The sequence below is a fragment of the Mastigoproctus giganteus genome, chromosome 2, assembly GCF_048544385.1.
Source record: "Mastigoproctus giganteus isolate SK-2022 chromosome 2, ASM4854438v1, whole genome shotgun sequence".
Taxonomy (NCBI): domain Eukaryota; kingdom Metazoa; phylum Arthropoda; class Arachnida; order Uropygi; family Thelyphonidae; genus Mastigoproctus; species Mastigoproctus giganteus.
The window spans coordinates 238,131,220-238,145,674 of NC_143576.1; positions in this window are offsets into that span (position 1 = coordinate 238,131,220).

The window sequence follows — 14,455 nt, forward strand, 5'->3', positions numbered from 1 at the left end:
AAGGCAAGCAAGCAGCGTCCGTCGCTTCGTGAGGTTCTCGCCACACTCTCTGCCTACTATCAATGCAAAACAAAGTGTATCGTGATTCGTCTGATCACATGACTTTCTTCCATTGTTCCACTGTCCAATCATAATGTTCTCAGCACCACTGTAAGAGAATTTTTCAGTTTATCTCTGAAATAAGTGCTTCAGAATAAGCAAAGCAACTGCCAATACCCAATTTCTTCAATTCCCTGCACATGGTACGGTTTAAAATAGGGCAGTTTTGGGCTTACTTGAAATCAGATGTTAGTTCCTGCACACGGGATGTCATATTTTTTCCGTACAGTCCTCCTTAGAGTATGACGGCTTTGCTCTTGAAGTATTGTTTTTCTCCCACATTTACGCCTTTGAGATGTGGAATAATCCCTTGTATTCAAGTCATTAAAAACCTTTGAATGAATGCTTTTGAGAAACCAGTTATGTCTTTCGTTTCTTGAATCGTGGCTCCTGCTAAAAGTACATCCACGATAAGACCTTTTTCAAAGTCTGATAGATAACGCATTTTCGCCATTCTGGCTTCAGATGACTGCAGTCGAACAGTCTGTGCAATCTTAATACTCAACGAGACAACACATCATCACTCCCACTTCACAGTTTTCTTTGCATCTATTTGCATTTATTTGGAACTTTTCTGTCTGTGACTGTGTTAATACAAAGGTTTGTATATTTTTTGGCCAGTGTGTATAGAACCTCACCATCTCCTTAAATGTAAAGATTTTTATGAAGAAATGCTTACCCAAATGGATCATGACGAAGATTTTATTCGCAATATGTCATCTAAATGGTTTTGTAAATAACAAAACTTTCGTTATTGGTAGTGACAAAATTCCTCGACAATTCTACCAACAACCATTACACAGCGACCGGGTTGTTAGCAAAAACAAACCGGATCTACTATTTATTTAATTATTGAGTTTTTAAGATTTATCCTTTCCCTACCTCACCCTGTATTTGACGTTGAGGCAGGCAAGATACAAAGCATTAAAAATAAATACAATAGATGAAATTTTTCGAAAAGTAAATTGGAATTTCTTTTTAAAATTAGGCTTAATAACATAAACTAAGAACTGTGTCTGACTGCTTCGTCAATACAGAGCAATCCAAAAAGTTAAGCAAACAAAATACCAGTAGTTAAAATTTATTAATTATTTTTACTATCAGATTATGAAATCAAGTAATTATAATAAATATTGAAAATGTCTGCCTTCTTCATGAATATGTGTACGGATTCTTTCATCATATTCCATTACACCTTTTGTAATGTTTGAACATCTGTTTCCCAATTTCATTTTGTAGACTGGTGTTCAGCTCCTTCAATGTGTGGGAATTAATTTTCTACGTTTTGTCTTTCAACAAACTCCACAAATAATAAATCTCGCGATGTTAAATCGTGTGATTTTGGGTGCCACAGATTTTAAGATGCCACTGTTCAATTGTGTGCGACAAGTCTCCCTGCCTTGCTAAACCAAGAATAACGTTTGTCATTGTCAGTATGTCATCGTCGAGGTGCCGGGACTCCATTTTTTTGGGAGAGGTTAGCATGGTTCTTTCTCCCAGAAACTCTGGATTTTCATCCAGCAAACAGAAAATCGACCACAGAACACACTCAATTTACAGACAGTATACACAGAGCAATATGGCCTTAGTCGCTGATAGTCCTAAAAACCCTACTACAACAACATTATTTTGACTGAGGGGAAAAAGTCCGTTTCCTTTCACCTTTGGCCTTACTCGTCATTTTATTTCAGATATTTTGGACACTTTTTTGATTGATTGATGATGTAAAATAAAAATATGGTTGTAACTTAACTTTTGAATATCTGTATACTTTTCTAGCAGCCAACTATAGAACGGAGGGGGCGATGGAAATGTAAAAATTTAAAATTAAAATAAAATCAAAAATTAAAAAATTGCTGTTAGGTAAGAGGATGAAACAGAAATGTCAGACTGTTTGCCAAAGTCTGAGAGTTTTACAAGCAGTTTGCAGGAAGAAAACTTAAAAGTGGGTTTAAGTAAACTATTATCAAGAACTCTGTGTCCTCTGGTCTGGACTTCCCTTCAACATTTGTTGAAGGGAAGTCATTGAAGGGAAAGTAAATACTGCACCTTAGAACTACATATTTTGGAATAAAATATAAAAAGTATTATCTTTCTTCTTCACATAAAAAGTTTATGTGAAGAAGAAAGATAATACTTTTTATATTTTATTCCTCTGCTTATCTTTTGTAGATTAGAAACGGGTTTGGAGTGGGAAATAGGAGAAATTTTTATCAGGTACACATACAGCATGTATCGCCTGTTCCTTAGTCAAAATCTATTTCAGGAAAATTGAAAAGCAGTTTCATAATATGTAAATTCTCCAACGGACACAATGACTGGCTTAGAATAGGGATAAATATTTATATGTGGAAGAATTTAAATAGTTTTATTTATTCTGAAGTTTTCACAAGTTCTAATGGAAAGCATCATTTCAGTTCGTAATAAATCATCGAAGTAGGTGAAATGGCATCATTTTTGTTACTTGTTCGTCTAGTAAATTCCTGTGGTCTGAGGCCTTAACCCCTTTATTCAGCCCTAACCTCCCTTTTCAGTACTTTTATAAGATCTAATGGATCAATGGGCCCACCTTTTTGGTCTTTCAACATTGGAGACATATTTCAACCAAGTTTCAAGATGCTAGATCGAAATAAAAGTATCCCATCAGGTTCTCTATTTAGAATCACTTAACTAATGCCTACAACTATGTTTGCTGATATTCAGTTCATCCTAACACCTACAGTTATGCGACTATTATTTCATAAAAATATCAATCATCAATCAATATTTTTTTTATGGTGAAGAAAAGACTGCGCAATCAGAGAAAATCACTATATAACTACGTTGTTGGTTTGTTGTTGGTTTATGGATTTATTAGGCGCATCGGCAACTATGGCCATAGTGCGCCATATATAACTACATAAATATAGTACAGCTGCATTAACATAAACTTCGGGCAATCTGTTGGTCGCATTTTGCCACTTGAAGCAAACTGACTGGATACTATGATGCAGTCACAAAAGAACTGGATGCAGGGAATAACTTTGATATTATATACTTGGATCTTAGAAAGGCTTTTGATACTGTTGCACATGGAAGATTGCTGAACAAATTGGAGCAGTGTGGCATTGGAGGCAAATTGCTGCTATGGATAAAGGGGTGGTTGAGGGGGAGAAGACAGAGAGTGGTAATCAATGGACACTGCTCATCGTGGACTAATGTTATTAGTGGAGTCCCTCAGGGCTCAGTGTTGGGTCCATTATTGTTTTCTGTATTTATAAATTATTATTATTATTATTATTATTATTAGCTATATAGTGTAAGGAAGCCTGAGGCTTATATTGCACCAGCCAAAAAAAAAAAAAAAAAAATTTAATTACCCTGAGTGAGAGAGAGAGAGAGTCAGAAGTAGAAGGGAATCACCAAGAAAGAGAAGAATGATGATATCCAGCTCAGGAACCTGGGTGATGATATTGATGATGGTATATCAAGCTTAATGTCCAAGTTTGCAGACGATACGAAGGTTGGCAGGGTTGTCAAGGACACTACTGACACTATGCTGCTGCAACAGGATCTGGAAAGGTTGAGCAGATGGGCTGAGAGGTGGCAAATGAAGTTTAACATTGACAAATGTAAAGTACTACATATGGGAAACAGCAACCCCAGAGCAACGTATCAACTCTGTGGTACTACACTGACAGTGGTAGAGAATGAAAGGGACCTGGAGGTGGTTGTGCAGGTAGATATGAAGTTTTCTGAGCAGTGCAGACGGGCTGCAAGAGTAGCTCATAGTGTATTGTCGATGATATATAGGAATTTTTCTAGCAGGGATAAGGAGGTGATTAATTCCCTTGTATAAGACAATGGTCAGGCCACACCTTGAGTACTGTATACAGGTCTGGAGGCCTCATTTCAAGAAGGATGTAGAGATGCTGGAACGAGTACAGACAAGGGCAACAAGATTAGTGATTGGAATAAAGGGGTGCTCTTACGAAGAAAGGCTTAAGTTTTGCAAATTACAGTGTCTGGAGACTAGGCACCGGCGAGGTGACCTGATAGAGGCATATAAATCCTTGAATGGTTTGAGCATGCTCAGTGCTGATGGGATTCTTCCTCTTGCTCAGAATAATCACCTGGGAGGGCATAAATTCAAATTGAGAAAAGACAGATGTAGGATAGACGTGAGGAAATTTGCCTTTAGCCAGCGGGTGGTTGGTTGGTGGAATAGACTTCCATCCCTTGTCGTGGAGGTTGATGGCCTGAATTAGTTTAAGGCCCAGCTGGACAGGTATTTCGAACGAACAGAGGGGTGAAGTGGAAGTGGTTATTTTTTATTTATTATTTATTTATTTATTTTTATTTTTTTATTTTTTGGCTGATGCTGCATAAGCTTCTTTTCTTGCATCAAATGCCTCTACTAATGCTAATGCTAATTTGAATATATATTAACTTTAATGTTAACTGGTGCTGTTCATTATCTTTTATCCATTGCCGGCCCTAATGGGTAGAATAATTGGTATAATCAGCGCCCTTCCACCGGGTGGAAAAGACCTGGATTCGAATCCTGTCCATGATGCGAGGAATTTTTATGGGCCTTGTTCACAACATGGCTGAGTTAGCCGGTCTCAGGCGAGGGTAGCATGGATTTTTTTTCACGGAAACTCTGTTTTCCATCCAGCAAATGGACCATAGAACACACGCAATTTACAGACATAGTATATGCGGCGCAATATAGTCTAAGTTGCTGATGCGCCTAAAACCCTACAACCAATCATCTACTGCCTATGATTAAATCTCGCATGGGGTTCTTCGGAAAATAAAAAAAAAAAAAAAAAACAATTTTGGAACGATTTGGGATAGGTTATGTGGATTTACCACAAGCATTTCAACAACGAAATTGAGGTAGGTAGTTATTTCTGGTAATAAGTACATGTTTCCAGTAGGTTTCAGCAAGGTAAGAAGAAGAACTCTTTATTGTATACAGAAGGCACATTGCTGTGTACAACTCCATTCACCGCTAAAAGCCAGGAGTTTACATAAAAGAAATTACACAACATAATAAACAAAGATGAAAAAAAAAAAAAACAGCATTACGAATCCAGAAGGTTTAAACACTGGAGTGATGCATCCATGGCAGTGATGGACAGGTCCTCAGGAGCAGGTTCTAATGTCCTGTGACATGGTCCTGAGAAGAAGTTGATCGAATATGTTCTGCCTATATTTCTTATCGACTGCGAACTTGTAGAGGTCACCATCCAAGGAGTGTATGTCCTGCAGAATTTACGCAGGTAAGAACCGATCAGATAACTTTAACCGGTTTGGAATGGTCGGAAGGATTGGATTGGCCCTAAAGCTTGGGACGGGGGATCCTCCATCCGCAGTTAGCCCAGAAATCTAGTACTGAAATAATGCCAACCATCATTTTGACGGCAAAGACGAGTCTTCTCTCATGAATGATGGCAGGAAGACGTCTGATGCTGACAACTGCCGCCATCTGGGTGGTCCTTGATTAGGGGAAAGCCAAAATTTCCATATGGCCTACTTCAATAGCCAGAATTCCCCCGCGAAAATCCGTCTAAGATGCGTCTTTAATTTGATTTAAACATTGTACGATTTTAGGTGTATCAGGATTCGAACCAGGGCCTTTTCCACAAAGTGTGAATCCTTACATAATCCTTATTATGTAAGGATTCACACTTACATAATCCTTATATAATCCTTACATAATCCTTATTTATTAATTGTTCATTTTATTATTGCAGTGACCAATTATGATAGTTTACTTAATAAGCAGTTAATCCATAACAAATGCATTGTTCATTCTGAGACAATCGATGTGTCGCGACACAGTGGTGTGCCGCGAATAGCTGGGAAGTGTGTTACGCATGTGAGAATAATGTTATGGGTATTTGGTGCGTCGCGCGCGTGAGAATAACCCTTTATGTATACTGTGACAGAAAAACGAGAGTCGAAAACAGCTGTTCTAGTTAAAAGTAATACAATTTTAATGGGTTATGATGTGCACGCTGAGAACTGCTGTGTGCTCACTCATGAAAAATAGGCGAAGGTATCGAGGTTTCGAAATTGCCCACTTACATAGTAAACAACTCAGTAAACGAGTAACTTGTTTTAATTCTAGTCACGTTTTCTCTTGGAAGTAAATGAATGATTTTTCAGACATCATTCACTGGAATACGTACAAGCTTATATAAAATTCGCTAAAAACGTAATCTGTATGTTTGGGTTAAGGTGAATGGTTTGTATTTTTATAATGCAATTTCTAGTGTGCGCCTAGCTTTTGCGCACAAGAAAAAAATATTACACTGACAAGACATTATTAATGTGTTAATCTGTCAATAGTGTTTCAAACGAAATGCTCTACTTCACGTCATGCTCTAGTAGTCTTGCTTAGTAGGCCGAGTTGCTTCTTCCTGTAGAATATTCGTAACGCTGTTGATAATAGATCATGAGAATGTCCCGCATAATGACCCATAATTGGCCAGGAAAATTCGATGGATAGCTACAGTTGATATCTCGAAATACACGTCACAAAGGACTTCACTGCTTTATATTTTCTTAAATCATTTCGCCTCATTAAAAGAATAAGGAACATGTTACAGTGGATTGTCAGATGGTTGTTAAGCCAACGGTTTATTATGTAAGGATTTAAAAAAAAAAAGGAAGGGTTGTACTTTTTATGTTAATTATGAAAAGCATTCCAGTAATAATTTTACCAGAAATATCTGCAATTATTCCAGTCATAAGTAGTCCATCATCGATAGATTGTCCTCCCCACACCCGGTGAAAAGATCTGAGTTCGAATTCCATCAATGACGCCAGGATTTTTTATGGGCCTCTTCCATAACGTAGCTGAGTTAGACAGGAGGGTAGCGTGATTTTTTCTCCCGGAAACGTTGGTTTTCCTTCCAGCAAATTGACCACAGAACACATCCAATATGGTGCTATAAGGCCAAAGTCGCTGATGCACCTTCAAAAAGATATTAATAGCTGTTTAAAGCTTCAGATTATCCACAAATAGTTGACATTCGACATTATGCGAGTGGAACACGGATGACAAATCGTTCAGATACAATAATGCAGATGAGGACCTAAAGAAAAATCTAGTGCGACTTCAAAGGATTAAAAGAAACTGGACCTCATCTTTAACGACAACAAATAAATGCAGTATATCACAAGTAGAACGTTTAAAGAAGAGAATATTTGAGAGATATATATCCAGGAAGAATGAGTTTGTTTTCTTACATCAAGATTGGTATGTATAAGGTAGATAAATACAGTAAGAATAGGGAGTATATTACATTATAACCATCTTTGCTAAGCCTGTTGTCAGCAATCCTTTTGAAAAGCTTTTGATTGAACAGTGGTGGACAGAGTATTTTGTATTTACATATGGAAGGGCTTTTAACGTGACTTTAAAATAGCAGCAGGGATACGTTTCTAGAACAAACCAAAGTATGAAAGATAAAACTTCAATGACTACTTCCGATAAACTATCTAAGAACTGATACACCCTTCCCGGAATAGAATAACCCCATTTCCAGAAAGATCCCTCAAGGCGTAAGGACTTACAAGGACGACTGAAGTAAGAGCTTAAAAGGGAAAAGATAATTAACGTAAGCCTGTTTTATAAAACAAGTTTTTGAAGTGGATTTAATGTAACCAAGATGTCTTCCCTCATTATGTGATTTTTACGTGTATTAAATGGTGTATGTAGTCAATTTAATATTTAAGGTGTACTTATTTAATATAAAAGGTGTACACATTTTCAATTTTGACAAACAAATTCCAAGTTATAGATCTAACAGCATTTTATGAATAAGGATCACAGGATTGAGTTCATTATTTTGTTCAAAAATACTGGGATCAAGCAGTTTTACTTTCAATGCCTTATTGTGCTCTTTGATATAGTTTTCTCCCATTATTGCCTCATTCCGTTTACTCTGGTATCTTTCTTTCCTGTCTTACACCATCTTTCTTTGATGGTGTAGGACAGGCGAGATGATTAAGAGAAAGCATTGGCAAAAGGAGCTAAGAATGGGGGCAGTGAATTCTTCTCATATGTGAATACAAAAAAAATAATAAAAAAGAAAGTAAATCAAATAGGTCCCTTAATTGGTTGCAGTGGAAACACATTTTTTCCGCAGGCCAATTTTGTAAAACTCTTCCGACTGGCCTTCAAACCATGACTCGACAGCAGAAACCATCTGATCATCAACAACAGCAAAGTGTTTTCTACGAAGAAAGGACTTCAGGGTAGGAAAGAAGAAATCCGACGGTGCAAGATCGGAGGATTAAGCAGGATGTGGCAATATTTAAAACCCTCATTCGTAGGAATACCTCACTATAGCATGCAAAGAATGAGCAGGGGCATTATCGTGGAGAAAGCGCATATTTTTTGACAGCTTTCCCAGTATTTTTTCTTTTGTAGCAGCACGTAGCTTTATGAGGGGGTTGGAACAATACTTCGCCGTCATTGTACAGCCCTTGTGAAGGTAATCTGTTAGTATTACACCATGCTGATCCCAAAAAATTGACAGCATCACCTTTCCAGCACTTGGTTGCACCTATGGGTTTTTTGGGGGGGCGACAGATATTCTGAAAGCTTCCATTGTTTTGACATTTGTTTAGTTTCGGGATCATAGTGATGGATCCAAGTTTCATCCATGGTGAGTAGCTGTGCAAAAAACTCTTCTTTATTTTCCTGGCATATCGACAACATTTCATACGCACATTGTGCCCTTTCGTTCTTCGGGTAAGAGGTCAGAAGACTGGGAACCCCTCTAGCAGACACTATCGATATGCAACTGTTGATGAATGATGTTCTTCACGGACCCTAGACTAATTTGGAGCTGTGCCGCTAGTTCTTTGACACTAATACAGTGATTTTTCAGGATTAATGCCTCAATTTTAGCAACACTCCCTTCTGTTACAGCAGATGCTGGCCTTCCTGGGATTTTTTCATCATGCACTGGGGTTCTTTCACATTTCAATTGTTTATACCAATGTACAACAGCACAGCAACCTAGGCAGTCTTCTCCATAAACAGCGACAATTTCTTCGGGATTGTTTTGGCAGTTTTCCCTTGAGGAAAGAGAAACCGAATCACTGATCCGAATTCCACTTTATCCATTGTGACACTTCACTTCACTCAGCGTCGCAAAGAAAATCGCAACTACTTCTGGGTGAATTCAAGTCTTTTTTGAACCTTCCCTCCATTTCGTATATAAATTATTATACAAATTGGTGTCGGCTAAGTTGTCAAAGTTTTCTAATGATTTAAAGGTGGGAAAGGGCGTTAACAATTCTAGCCAGTACACGTTGCTTCAAAAAGACTTGTATCGATTCATATTAAAAAGGTAAAGGTAAACTGCAGACATTATCAACCCACTGCAGGATGGAAGCCTCCTCAACGATTCATGTTGAGGGAAATGGACCATAATCTGCCACGCTGGTCCAGTGCGGGTTGACAGATCGACCGTACTTAGCAGTCAGGAGTTTGAACCCCGGTCTACTCAAAGAGCGTGGGCTACTGCATTCCAGCTTCTGACCACTCGGCTACGGAGGCCGTTTGGTTCATATGTGATCTCAAAAAAAAAAATGGTAACAAAAAGTTTAATGCTTCCGAAAGTAAGGTAATACATTTGGGGAACATAAATCCTCGAAATAACATATACCCCAGGGAAAAAAATTAGTTAAAAATGATTCAACAAGAAAAAGACTTAGGGTTATAATAATAACTTTAAAGACTTGGGCGACAAGATTAAATCTAATATGAAACGGTTAGAAAGACACATGGTGTCCTGCCCATCATTTATAGGACCTTTACTAGCAGGGAAAACACAATGGTTACACCGCATTTGGAATATGGTACTCAGACTGCACCTAAAAAAGACACAGAACGTTTACAGAGGATTCAAAATCGAGAAACCAGATCAGTGTTGAGTGCAAATCGATGTACAAATGAAGAACGACTTTGAAAGTGTTGGCTGCAGTGTTTGACAACTGGACATCTAAGCAGAGATTTGTTAAAGGTGTATAAGGTGCTGAAGGGATTGAGTAGCATGAGTGAGGAAGGCTTGTTCTCCCTCGTAAGTGAGATAATAACCAAGGGACACAAACATAAAATCTAATCATATAATAAGTCTTTGCACAGTGGTTATAGCTGTCGTCCTCTCCATACTGGGTAGAAAAGGCCCAGGTTCGAATCCCCTCAATGGCACGAGGAACGTTCATGGGTTTTTCCATTCCGTGCCTGAGTTAGTCGGTCTCAGCCGAGTTCTTTAGTCCGTTAACCATTTTTTTTTTTTTTGGTGGATGAAAACCCAAGAGACTGTCGACAGAAGCCAAATAACTCAGACGCGTTTTTTTTTGTTTTTTAGAAAAGTAATTATCAAACTCAATAACAAAATCAGTAAGAAATACAATAGATTTGAATTAAATGCAATCTGAAATACGAAAAGAAAACTTATATGTTCTCAAAAAAGAAAAAAATCTCAGGCTTGGAGATGAGAAGAAATATTTCGTTGATATCCATATATGGGCGCGGTTGCAGAGCCTTCTAATCAACGTTGCCTCCAGGTAAGTGTCAAAAACAGGCCGGTTTAGAGTTATAACACGGGTGGAACCGCAATTGGGTGAACGTTCCTTTGCCGAAATTTAACAGACGCGTGTTTACTGATATATATCATACAACAACACGCTCTCACTATCTACTCTTTGCTGGCTTTTATTAGCTCAAGTCATTGACTGTACCACCGGACCAGTTTTTCAAAAATGGGGGAACAAAAAAGAAAAAATAAATAAACTAAAACAAGCGAATAATTAACAACAAAAAGTATTTAATATTTTTGATGGATACCTCGAATCTTCAAAAACACAAAAAATCCAGATTATTTTTCAATTTCCTGTTGTATTTACCCAATTATGCAAAAAAACGTATTTTGTATTTTATATTATGCAAAAGTATCATGTATTACAAAGGCGCTGACGTGCCTTTTCTTACACCACTATAATTTAAATATAATACTTGTCATTAGACGCCTATTAGTGCCTGGCTAATATTTGAAAGAAAGCTTACACTTCGTTTCAGCCATTTTCTTTTATGACTGTCAACAGTTATCTACCACTACCCTGACCTTCTTGTTATAGGTAACCTTATACGAGAGAACAATAGAAAACCCGGGCCACTTTACTATTATTTACTTCCCTATTCTTTTTCGTTTTTACCTATTAATATAGTAGCTATTTTTGAGTATGTTGCTGTACACATGGATGGTTCCTGGTAAATTGGTAGGCATGCAACAGGTCACGTATACGCTTTATTAATCGCTGCTATCCGAATAATCAGCTGGCACTTCTAATATTAGAATAATATTTTAGTAGGCACGGTTATTAAAACCCCTCTTTAAAATCTTTTGATATTAATTCAGATATTTAATATCAATTTATAATAAAAAAACAACTCCCATTTCACCTATTCATTCCCTCCAATAGTTTTTTTTTAGTTCTTCCTTGGATTTATTTAAACTATATGAACTTCCACAACAGATGGAAGTTCGTTCCAGCAATCAACCACCCGCTGGCTAAAGACAAATCTCAGCATATCTATTCTGCAACCCTCCTTCCTCAATTTGAATTTGTGCCTGTCATGTGTGTGTTATCTGAGCAAGAGGAAGAATCCCATCAGCTTGCTCAATCCATTCAAAGCCTTTAAACATCTCAATAAGATAACATTGCACGTGGTTAGTCTCTAGACCACGTGCGAGGTCTAGTTGGGCAGAATTTTTCTTCGCAAGTTAGCAGAACGTCCTGGGATTTCATTATTAGGTGTCTATGTTGTCTTTTCTATGAGAAAGTGTGAAGGTAGGATAGCGTTTTGTAGTTATAGCTCAAATTTTGCAAAAGTAGCGTTTGGCTCTTGTTCTAAAAAAATAATAATGAAAATAAATAAATAAAATAAAATAAATAAATATATATATATATATATATATATATATATATATATAATACACGTGCTACGTATATTTCTTATTAGAAACAGAGGCCTTATTCTTGCTGCCCTTCCTTTGGTTTTGAAGGCTAATCCTTGAAGAAGACGTTAAAATAAACGGATTTACAGCATTAAATACTTCTTTTAATGTATTACAGTATTTTTGTTTTTCAGGTACCTACATATTTTTTCATAGTTTCGACTTCTGGTTTCGTCAGCCTGTCTCTCCTTTGTCACTACCATATTCTTCTATTTAATATATACTGTATATATATATATATATATATTTTTTTTTTTTTAATTAATTTAGATATATATATATATATATATGATCCCGCGTAACGTTTTTTAAACGTATTTCCGGGTATCGAAAAATTTGCTGTTCCAAGTATCGAACAGGCTTTAATACACATTTTAATTTTTGGTTCAATTATTGTACGTGTCCATTCATAAACTTTTTTCTTTCTTGATTATCTGTTTAATAATTCATTTCGAGATTGGCTAAATTTATTGTTATTTGTGTTAGTACTAAATAAAGTTTGCATTCTTGTTTATGCGGCCAAGTTCCCTAGTTGGCTTGAGTATTTTTATCATAAAGTGTAAATATTCATCTGTAGTTTTGCTTATAAGAAAGGGCAGCGGATTCACCCAGTTAATGTTTGCCGACTGAAATCGCGATAAAAGAAGATAACTTAATCGCACTGTTGCTTAATATTTATAAATAATTTTGTCCATATATATACAAAATATGTATTTCACTTTTAGTTAATGCACTCAAGATTCAACTGATATCTCTTATCTTTATCAATTTCTTTTCTTTTTGGGTTTTTTGACAGATTCCTTGACCTTATCATCAATGTAAAAGGGACAACCCTTCAGTTTCTTCCTATGGGGAATGAAGATACGGTATTCTCAGGGGGGGGGATCAGACAGATCAGAGCTGTAGGCTGGATGTTGCAGCACGTTTTTAGCCACAATGTTGTTGTTGTTGTTGGGTTTTAGAAGCATCGGCAACTAAGGCTATGTTGTTCCGCCTATATTGTCTGTAAATTGTGTGTTCCGATATTGATTTTCTGTTTGCAGGACGAAAAACCAGAGTTTTCGGGAGTAAAAACCATGCTATTCTCGCCTGAGACGGACTAACTCAGCCACGTTGCGAAAAAGATCCATATTTTTTAATTTTTTATTTTTTTTTTTATAATCGTTAATTCTTTCGTTCTGGTTAAACCAACATGTGACGGGTTCCTTCACCTTATTATCAATGTGAAAGGGGCAACCCTCCAGTGTCTTCCTCTGGGGAATGAAGATATGGTATTCTCAGGGGATGGACAGACCAGGGCTGTAGGCTGGGTATTGATGTACCTTTTTCGCCATAATGTTGCAGTTAACCATGGAGGTCGAAGGCTGAGCGAGGTTCCACACTGTTATAGAACAATATCCTGATAGTATTGCCTTCTGTGGCATACTGTAACAGCTACACTGTTTCATTACAGTAATAATAATAGTCATGGAGGGCAAGGGAGCCATAGGCTTTCACTGCACTGGTCGAAAAAAAAAATTTACTTCCCTCCTCACATAGGTAACTGTCCAGTTGACCTTTGAATTTCTTCAAATTGTCAGCCACAACTATCTGTGAAGGCAACCTATTCCAGCAATCAGCGACTCGTTGGCTAAAAGAAAACTTCCTACAATCTAGTCTAAACCTCTTCCTCTGACCCCTGTAATTTGAATTTATGCCCACGAGTTCTGGAATTCTCTATAACAGTGAAAATTCCGCGTTCGTTCGTTTTATTAACCCCTCTCAGAGTCTTTAGTAACGGGAATTAACCGTAGCAGAATAGCAATAGGTCCATATCAAAAACTGTACCATTGCATGTCATGTTTGAATGTTTCCATGTTGTTAGCAGCACGCAAACCACAGCCAGCGTTCCTGCATCATTTTGAGTATCCACGCAAGTTGTTTCTTTACTGTAAATTCATCAGATTACTGTCTTTCCGTTTACAAATACTGAACAAACGAGGTATGAGGGACATTTCATTTATTTACAATGGAAAACGTGACTAGAATTAAAATAAGTTAGTTAATGTACACACTACGTTACATTTCAGGCGCAAGGAAAAAAAAAAAAAAAAAAGGCAAAAGGCCACTTTTATTCAAGAAACAAGAAATTTTCGTTTCTGCGCATCCGCCACATTGTCGATTCATTCCTCTAACCAGTGCACGGCAACAAATATGATATCCAGTGCTTCGTACGGTACATGAGAGCCTTGTCATATGTATGAAAAAAATAAATAACTGCTGGATTTATATTTGTCCGATTTTAATGAAATTTGGAATGGCTAAACAAATATTTCTAAAAGGCCCAA